Below are 9,506 nucleotides of genomic sequence, written 5' to 3'. Positions count from 1 at the left end.
GTTTTTTTTTATTTTTTACTTCTTAGTGTCAGTTAATAATAATAATTACACAACACGTACACAAAAAACAATTAAAACATCAACGTAGACAAAAATTTTCATAAAAAATGTTCATGAATATCATAAATTTTTATGGGACCAAATCGCATCTATTCCGCATCGAACTAAAGAAGAATTACGTAAATCGGATCATAAATCTCCGAGTAATCGGTGTACATACATAAAAAAAATACCAATCGAGATGAGGACCTCCTCCTTTTTGAAGTCGGTTAAAAATAACTGCTATCTTTACAAAAGCTATTCTAATTGTAAATAAAACTACGCAAAATATCAATCATTATTGTAAATTGGTCAATTTTCACATAACAAAATGTATGTATTTAATGGTTTCTTTTGAGGACATTCGTGACTGTCGCTTCTAACATTCTGTGAGTAATATACGTAAATTATCTTTGCTTATACTTCTGGCCTTGTATTGCCATGCTCATTTTATTATAATTACTACATGGGTTTCATTTACTTTAAAACATTGTAAAGAAATTTAATTTTTTGTGAAGGGATGTCATTTTCAAATGCATTTTATTGTAACTAAACAGCCCAGCGAAACACTCTAAAAAAAAACGATCCAGAAGATTGTATGAAATGTGCAGTCATAGATAGAATGACAGGTGACGGCTATAATCTTGTAAAAACGGAGATAGCCGAAATCCACTATGTTTTAAGCAACTGTTCGCTTTTTAACTTAGCCGGATTATACTTAGTCGCCAATCGCCATATTGTAATTACTACTATTTCAAATTTATATCAAATGTCTGCAACTTTCATACTAAACTAAATTGCAATTTTTACTTAGGCAGTCCCACCTCTTATTACATAGAAGTTACATCCTCTTTGTATTTTAACTCATGCCAAGTATTATGTCACTGTCACATTTCGTGTTGAGTGATGATTAATTTAAACATTAGGTGCCAATTAATAATATAGTCTAAAACACGGACTAGTAAAAAAATAAGGACTCCGCGCCGTGATATTAGCAAGTGAAGCACCTATGTGCTAGTGTGTGTGCAGTTACGGGGGATACCAGTTATACAATTTTTTCTCCCTTAAATAATCATATATCCACAAATACTTTTATAGTATTGTTTTTACACTTTTTCACAACGCAAGACGGCATTTTAAAAATATTTTATTACGACGCAAACTGATCTGTCCCAGACGATGGCAAATCTCATAATGACGGCCGATCGGCTTGTATTAGTGTAAGTGTATGCGTGGGGCTATGTAACACGGAAACACCGCACAAGGAAGCTCATTCCACAGCTTTGTAGTACGAGGAAGAAAGCTCTTTGAAAACCGCACTGTGGAGGACCGCCACACATCCATCCAATTCTTTCGAATCATATTATCAATCGTAACACATGTTTTTTTAAACAATTTCTGGGACCATGTTATAAAAGGATTGTACCTACATCGCGTAATAAAAGACTCCTTAATTCGATCTGGCCGAGTAGTAGGCAAAACAAATTTATGGTCTTATTAACACCATAATATTATGATTATCACATTATCACAATTCTAGAAGATTCGCTTTATGTGCCTAGATATTATGTACTTTCTATCTCTTCGGTAGAAAGCGCTCATAACACAATGACAAAGCTTTTTTTTTTAATTAAAGCGTTATTTATTGTCATGGATTTCGAAGAGACGGGTCTTTATCTGCCAGATAACCTTACTTTTTACAAAAAAAAGCAATTGTGTGGTTTTATGAAACCACGATGCAAGTCAAACTTTTTTTCACAAAATAACGTATGTATTAATATCAGCATAGAAAAAAAAACAAACTTATATATCATGTTTTATATTATCATAAAATATAAAAAAAACCTTTATCAAGTGTGTGGGGTTCGTACTTACTCCTCCACCCGAACGCAATTGCATCCAGAGAACTATAGGCGCAGCCCGACCGTCACGCGACATGCAACACACAGACGAAAACGATGTAATAAAAGTTTCACTTTAAAAAAAAAAAGGAAAATAAGTGTACAGAAAGTCATTCGATAGTAGTTGAAACAAGTTTAATAATTGTCTGTAAACAAGTTGTCTGGAACAAGTTTAATAATTGTCTAAAAAAATTTCCACGAAATGTGAAAAGGTGAAAAGTTACCTTTTTCTAAACCAAATACATTGTAATTTTTTTGATTTGAAATATTTATTTTACACCTTATTGCGACATAAATATCGAAAAAGAACCCTAAATTTTCAATCGAAAATTTTCACGTCAAAATCTCAGCTTTTTCAAAAATATCGGTTGGCTTTTTGTACGTTGAATCTCTCCTTTGTCACAGCGTGAAAAAAACATACATTACTGCGGTAAATGTTTGGAAAATATTAGCCCATCAAAAGGTATTTTATAGAGAATTCATACATATTATTTCATAGCAGCAAAAATATGTGATATTTATCTATGTTTATTGGTAGATATTGATAGGAGGCTATATGTACGACGCAACATGATGGTGTAAGTATTAAGGCGAAGGGAACAGTAAACAGAAAACACGCAAACAAGGTGTTTTTAGACAAGTTTTATGGTGAACATATAGCATTTGGAGCTATGAACACTACTTTATCCTGTTACACATACCCTTAAGTCTTACTTGTAGGTTGCTAATGCTTATTGTTGGTCAAAGTTAGCACTCCAGAGCTATTATGAACAACCAATTTTCTTTGCAGTTAAACAAGTTTTTTCTCGGCATCATGCACTTGTTTAGTATGCTACTATCAAAAAAGTTGTTCTTATAGATTTTACTTTTTTATGTAGGTACATCTATTCAGATTAGTAATCAATAATGAGGATTGTAAGCAATTAAACAGTTTGCGCCTGTTAAAATGTTAAACTTTCGACGCAAGAATTTTGAAAATATTGGCTTTGTTTTATAAGAGCCGTGGACTCATATCGCTCAAGGTCGCCGGCATTTAGTGTCGCCTTAAGCGCGATATTGCAATTGTCAATCATTTACGTACATTTAATTGGGGGCATTTTTAGATTACCTTCGAATCCCATAGCTACTGCTCCATGGATAGTAAAAATACGACTTAATCGAAGAAAATAATGTTCGAAGCCAACTAAAAACACAATAATGTTCCGAGTATTTCGATGACAAAAAAAAATATAAGTACTACTAAAGGTGGCTATTATAAATTATGTCCGAATGCTGTACTGACGAATATATATAGATACCTATTATTTAATTCATACTTTAATTTTCCATAGGACTTGTATTTTTGCCGGAAAAACGAGGCAAACCATTTTTAACCTTTTTATGAGAATATTGCTACTCTGCTGTGTCCAAAAAATGTAGGCGAATTCTGAAAATGGAACATTTCAATATTATATTAGTAATCCTAAAAAGCTTAAAAAGCTTAAAAAGTATCAGAAATAAGAATTTTATCTTGATTCTGTTAAAAAATAGAAACGAGAGCAGGCAGTGGGAGGATCCTATGCACAGGATGCCGGCTAGATTATTGGATCCACGACGGCGCCTATTTCTGCCATGAAGCAGTAATGTGTAAACATTACTGTGTTTCGGCCTGAAGGGCGCCGTAGCTAGTAAAATTACTGGGCAAATGAGACTTAACATCTTACGTCTTAAGGTGACGAGCGCAATTGTAGTGCTGCTCAGAATTCTTGGGTTTTTCAAGAATCCTGAACGGCATTGCACTGTAAAAGGCGTATCAATTACCATCAGCAGAACGTCCTGCTCATCTCGTCCCTTATTTTCATAAAAAAAAACAGATATTAAGCAAAAAGAAAAGTAAAAGTAGCAGTAAGATTGATAAGTCAGAAAATCTCCAAGGTAGGCATGAAAAGTCCTAAGTTTTAGGAAATAGTGACGAAGCACTAAAAGAAAGAGACTTTCTCTGACTTCTTGACTCTTTTTAAAATTCATATAATTATTGGCTGCCTAAACAGTGAAATAGCAAATTAAATGTCTGCTAATATATGCTTTACGTCATTATAGTAATGAAAGTAGTGTAAGCGATATATTATGCTAAAACCTGTTAGTTGTTCGAATCAGGTATTCTGATCATATTATAAACATATATTATGAACTATGCTAACTTAAGAAATTATACTTATTTTTTATGTAAAGGGAACAAATGCAGTTTTAATTAGCTAGTTGAGCGAACTTTTATAAGTTGATGGAAAATTTAAATGTGTGACTGAAATAAAATATTTAAAAATATTCCTATTAAAATACTCAACATACAGTCCGCGACGGTATTATGTGATTACTATTTGAGCACAATCCACAGCTGCACTTCACACACACAGTTCACTTATATGAAGGTATCTCTTGTTATTTTCTTATATTATATAAAATTCTCGTGTCCCGGTGTTTATTAACAAACTAATCCGAAACGGCTAAACTAATTTGTTTGAAAATTTAGGTGTATATCGGGTAGGTCTGAAAATCGGTCAAAATCTATTTTTCATATCAATGATAAGGGTCCACCCACCCTTAAATATATATTTTTTTTTACATTTTTTTATTTTTACTTTATTATGATTCAGCATCAAAATATACATACAACTCCAAAGTGTCACCCGTCTACGATCTACACCTATTTTTGTATCGCGATTTTAATATTATTCTATTCCATCCACAGATACGCAATAAAGTTGAAGGTGGCAATCGAATATAATGTTTATTGTAGTACGATAAATTTAATGTACGATATATTAGGTAGGTCTGAGAATCGGTCATCAACTATTTTTATACGCCAAAAATGTTAATGATTTTTTTATTACTCTATATGGCAATACAACGTTTATTGGGTCAGCTAGTCATTTAATATAAGAGGGGTCAAAGGGTCAAATGGCCTACCTGCTGACCTTTAAGCGCGAAGGGTCTGTAAGGTAACCTATAGAACGTACTCAGACTTTACTTACGCGAAACTTAGCTAAGTTTAAGCTTAGCATAATATTTGATTTCGTTCTTATAGTCATTTGATAGCTGCAATTATCCTGAGCTAAGACAGCCCATTTTATAGCCAAGTTCACGTTTTATCACAATCGCCAGTCTTACGTAAGTAAAGTTTGAGCAAGGTCTAAGTACGCTTTATAGGCTGACAAGCCTAAGTCTGAAGGGTCCCCGAGCCCCTGGAGCGAAGCAACATAATATCATGGTGATAAATATTGTATGTTATTGCAAAGTTATCTAGTAAGGATAATAATTGGTTTAATAATAATTTACTGAGGAAAGCCTACACAGACAACTTCAAGGAAATTAAAAGATTGTTATGTAAGGTCACACCAAGGGAACAGCAAAGAATAATGTTTAAGCTGTAATGCACACTGATTAAATGCAAATTAGGCGGTGACGGTTAGGTAGTTTATAACATCAAGAAACCTGGAACATATATTTTTCATTACTCATACACGTAAAGAAGTGTTGTTTTGATCTGATTATTGGGTGGAAAATGCTGCTTCACTCCATAGAGAGGGAAAAACTCATAGAAATTACTTCCCACCTAAGGGCCGGAATGAACTTTAAAAATAGAACTGCTGTGAAGAGTTTTATGAAAAAAGAGCAAATTTTAAAAAATTGCTGCGGCCATGTGGCTTTCTAAACAGCCAGTATGAACTTAGCGCAAACTTCTTTGAGCGGAATAAACCGCAACAATTACGCGGTAAGTTCCATATTTGAAATTTAAAAAGTCGACATAAATTGGCGGGATTCTAATCTGTGCTTAGATAAACAACTAGTTTTATTTTCCTTATATTCGAAATGAAAAGTAGAGTGTTTAACTCGGGTAAAAGTATCAATTCCTACTCGGACTATAGCCGACCTCGCTGCGCTCGGGCGTCTAAATACCTCGGGAATTGATTCTTTCGACCCTCGGTTAACAATCTACTATTTAATATAAAAGCACGCAAACGGGCAAGCGGCTCTCGGGATGAGAGTGGTGAGGCATCCGCTCATGAACATCTGCAACAACAGGTGTAGGAGATGCATTGCCGGCCTTTAGGGTGGGGGATGTCTAGACTTGTAAGTATTATTCTTAGAAAGTTTTCGGACAACATATATTATATTATATTGAGTACAACATTTAATTTTTTAGCAGTAAAACGGTGAATACTAATACGAAAGGTCTGTTCTCTGTGTATTTTTGTAGAGAAAAAACAATTTTATGGTGATACGGCTTGCGAAATATTTTGTACTAAATTTTCTGTATACCATTTATTTCCAGATGGGTATTGAACCTAAAACTTTTAAAGATAATTTTGTAATGTTAAATTAATATTAATTATTATTGATTGGATATAAATACTGTACACGAGGTTAACTGTATGCTGAAGTCACGAGTGAAATAGCCATAGACAAGTAGACACAGTAATGACATGCACCTTGCAGCCGCCACCCGGCATGTTATTATGCCTTCATTCATTTTACGAGAACGTAACTAATGACACTATAATTTGAGAAATATTCGAATGTACATATTTCTTAAACACTTAGTAAGCTGCAAAAATCCAGATTCAGATATCGCGCCTAAGTTACTGTTAAAAAAAATAGAAAAATGACCAACGTCTGTTTTAGTAAAAGTTTCTAAAAAAGTATTTTGGGAAACCATTGAAAATCACAATATTGGCCTTCTTAGTGCGAGAACTGAGAGGGTGGTAATTTCTTACTTCTCTCATAGGAGTCTTCTACCATCCCGTCTATAGTGTCAGAACAGCCCAATATGTATATATCTTCTTTTTTTTATGGAATAGGAAAACAAACAAGCGTACGGGTCACCTGGTGTTAAGTGATCACCGCCGCCCACATTCTCTTGCAACACCAGAGGAATCACAAGAGCGTTGCCGGCCTTTAAGGAAGGTGTACGCGCTTTTTTTGAAGGTACCCATGTTGTATCGTCCCGGAAACACCGCACAAGGAAGCTCATTCCACAGCGTTGTAGTACGCGGAAGAAAGCTCCTTGAAAACCGCACTGTGGAGGACCGCCACACATCCAGATGGTGGGGATGATATCTTAACTTGTGGCGAGTCGTGCGAAGGTGGAATTCGGCGGCGGGAATCAGGTTAAACAGCTCTTCGGAACACTCCCCGTGATAAATGCGGTAGAAGACACACAATGAAGCGACGTCTCTACGCAACGCCAAGTGATTCAGCCGTTCGCAGAGCACTGGGTCCCCGACAATTTGAGCTGCTCTGCGTTGCACGCGGTCAAATGGATGGAGCTGATACTGGGGTGCGCCAGACCAGAGATGACAGTAATACTCCATGTGTGGCCGGACCTGCGCTTTGTAGAGCGCTAGAATGTGGGCCGGCTTGAAGTAATTCCGTGCTCTATTGATGACGCCCAGCTTTTTCGAAGCCAATTTGGCTTTGCCCTCCAGATGGCCACGAAATTATCACTCGAGATTTCGAGACCCAGTATTCCGATACTAGACGAGGCTTTAAGGGAAGTGTTGTCGAAGAGCGGTGATACGACAAATGGGGTTTTTTAAGTGGTAAACGCGCAAACTTGAGTCTTCTGGGGTTTGAATTCGACAAGGTTCAATTTACCCTATTCCGCGACCTTCTCGAGAGAGGACTCGATAGAAGACACAAGTTTCTCCCGGCACTGGTCGACGAGTTCCCGCGACCTGCCGACAAGAGACCTGCATGGCCCGTGTATACGGCATCACCAGTGCTGTCGTCTGCATAGCAATGTATGTTGGAGGTGTCCAACATATCATTGATATGCAGAAGAAACAGCGTGGGAGATAGCACACAGTCTTGGGGCACTCCAGCATTCACGGGCTTCGGGTTCGAGCAATATCCGTCGACAACGACCTATATGCCGCGCCCAGTGAGGAAGCTGGAGGTCCACTTGCACAAACTCTCGGGAAGCCCAAGTTTATAGAGGAGCGCCTTGTGCCATACACGATCAAAGGCCTTCGCTACATCCAGGCTAACTGCCAGGCCTTCCCCCTTGCTTTCAATAGCCGCCGCCCATATATGTGTTAGGTATACTAGAAGATCTCCTGCCGACCGACCATGGTGAAAGCCGTACTGTCGGTCGTTGATCAACTGGTGAACCTCTAGATATACCAAGAGCTGGCGGCTGATTAATCTCTCCATGATTTTGAAGAGCAGGGAGGTAATAGCAATAGGCCTGTAGTTTGCCGGATCCGAACTGTCTCCTTTTTTTGGATCGGATGAACAAGGGCTGACTTCCATGAGTCAGGGACTATGCCTTTGGAATAAGAGTGCCGGAATAAACGCGTTAGCACCGGCGTCAACTCAGGGGCACACGTTCTAAGCACGATTGGAGAAATGCCATCAGGCCCGCTCGACTTCCTGACGTCCAACGAAAACAGAGCTCGCCTAACAGTTTTCTGTCTGAACTGTACTTCAAGCATAGAGCTCTGACACCGCGGGATGGTCGGCGGTGTTTTTCCTTTGTCGTCAAGAGTCGAGTTGGAGGCAAAAAGAGCGCAAAGGAGATCAGCTTTCTCTTTTGCCGTATGGGCCAGGGTGTTGTTTCTCATGTGCAACGGCGGCAGGGACGGCTGGTTGAAGTTACCAAGAGCAGCTTTCGACAACGACCAGAACTTGCGTGTTCCGGTCGGGTAACTGGAAAGCTGCTCGCCGATTTTGACGACGTGCTTCGATTTCGCACGGGCGATTTGCCGCTTAAAAAATTTGGAGGCACGGTTATATTTCCTCTTAAGAACTTTGCAGTTCGGATCCTTTGTTCCCAGCGCCGCAACCCAAGTTCGATACGCCTGTTTTTTGCAGTCAGATGCTGCTTTAACTGACGCATCGAACCAGGGCTGTGATCTGCCACCGGTCGGTACTACAGAACTTGGTATTGTAGTATCACATCGGCTACTGCAATGGTGCAGGCACTAGGATCGTCAGAAGGGAAACAAACCTTGCCCCAGGCAAGGTAGGATACAAAAATGGAACGCATCCTATCCCAATCTGCTGACTTGTAGCGCCAAACGTGGCGGGTCACTGGTGGTCTGCGACGTTGGCGTCGGATAGGCACTACACTACAGACCAGGCAATGGTCGGGCGTTCCGAGAGGGGCGTCGACAAAGATCTGATAACCATCGGGATGTGTAGTCAGCAGAAGATCTATTAGCGGATATTAGTGGATAGCCACATCCGGGATCCGCGTTGGCAACTCAACCAATTGGACCATACGCCAATGCAAAATTATGCATAGATCGCCCTGCGTAGTCTGTGGTGCGTGATCCAAGCCATTCGGCATTATGCCCGTTGAAATCACCCAAGCCGCTTGAACGCAGCCCATGAGATGATCGGTTTCTGCGTTACCACTATGGGACCTGTAGACACACGCATAGATCCGGACGCGGTCCTCTAAATCTACGCGGAGCCAGAGAGTAGACAGGTCCCTACCCTCAAAATTGCCGAGACGGCGACAGCAGATATCCTCCCTAACGTACACACATACCACGGCATGAGGCAAAAAATTGTGCTCAATTT

The sequence above is a fragment of the Leptidea sinapis genome, chromosome 40 (assembly GCF_905404315.1).
Source record: "Leptidea sinapis chromosome 40, ilLepSina1.1, whole genome shotgun sequence".
Taxonomy (NCBI): Eukaryota; Metazoa; Arthropoda; class Insecta; order Lepidoptera; family Pieridae; genus Leptidea; species Leptidea sinapis.
Note: the sequence above shows the minus strand (reverse complement) of the source record.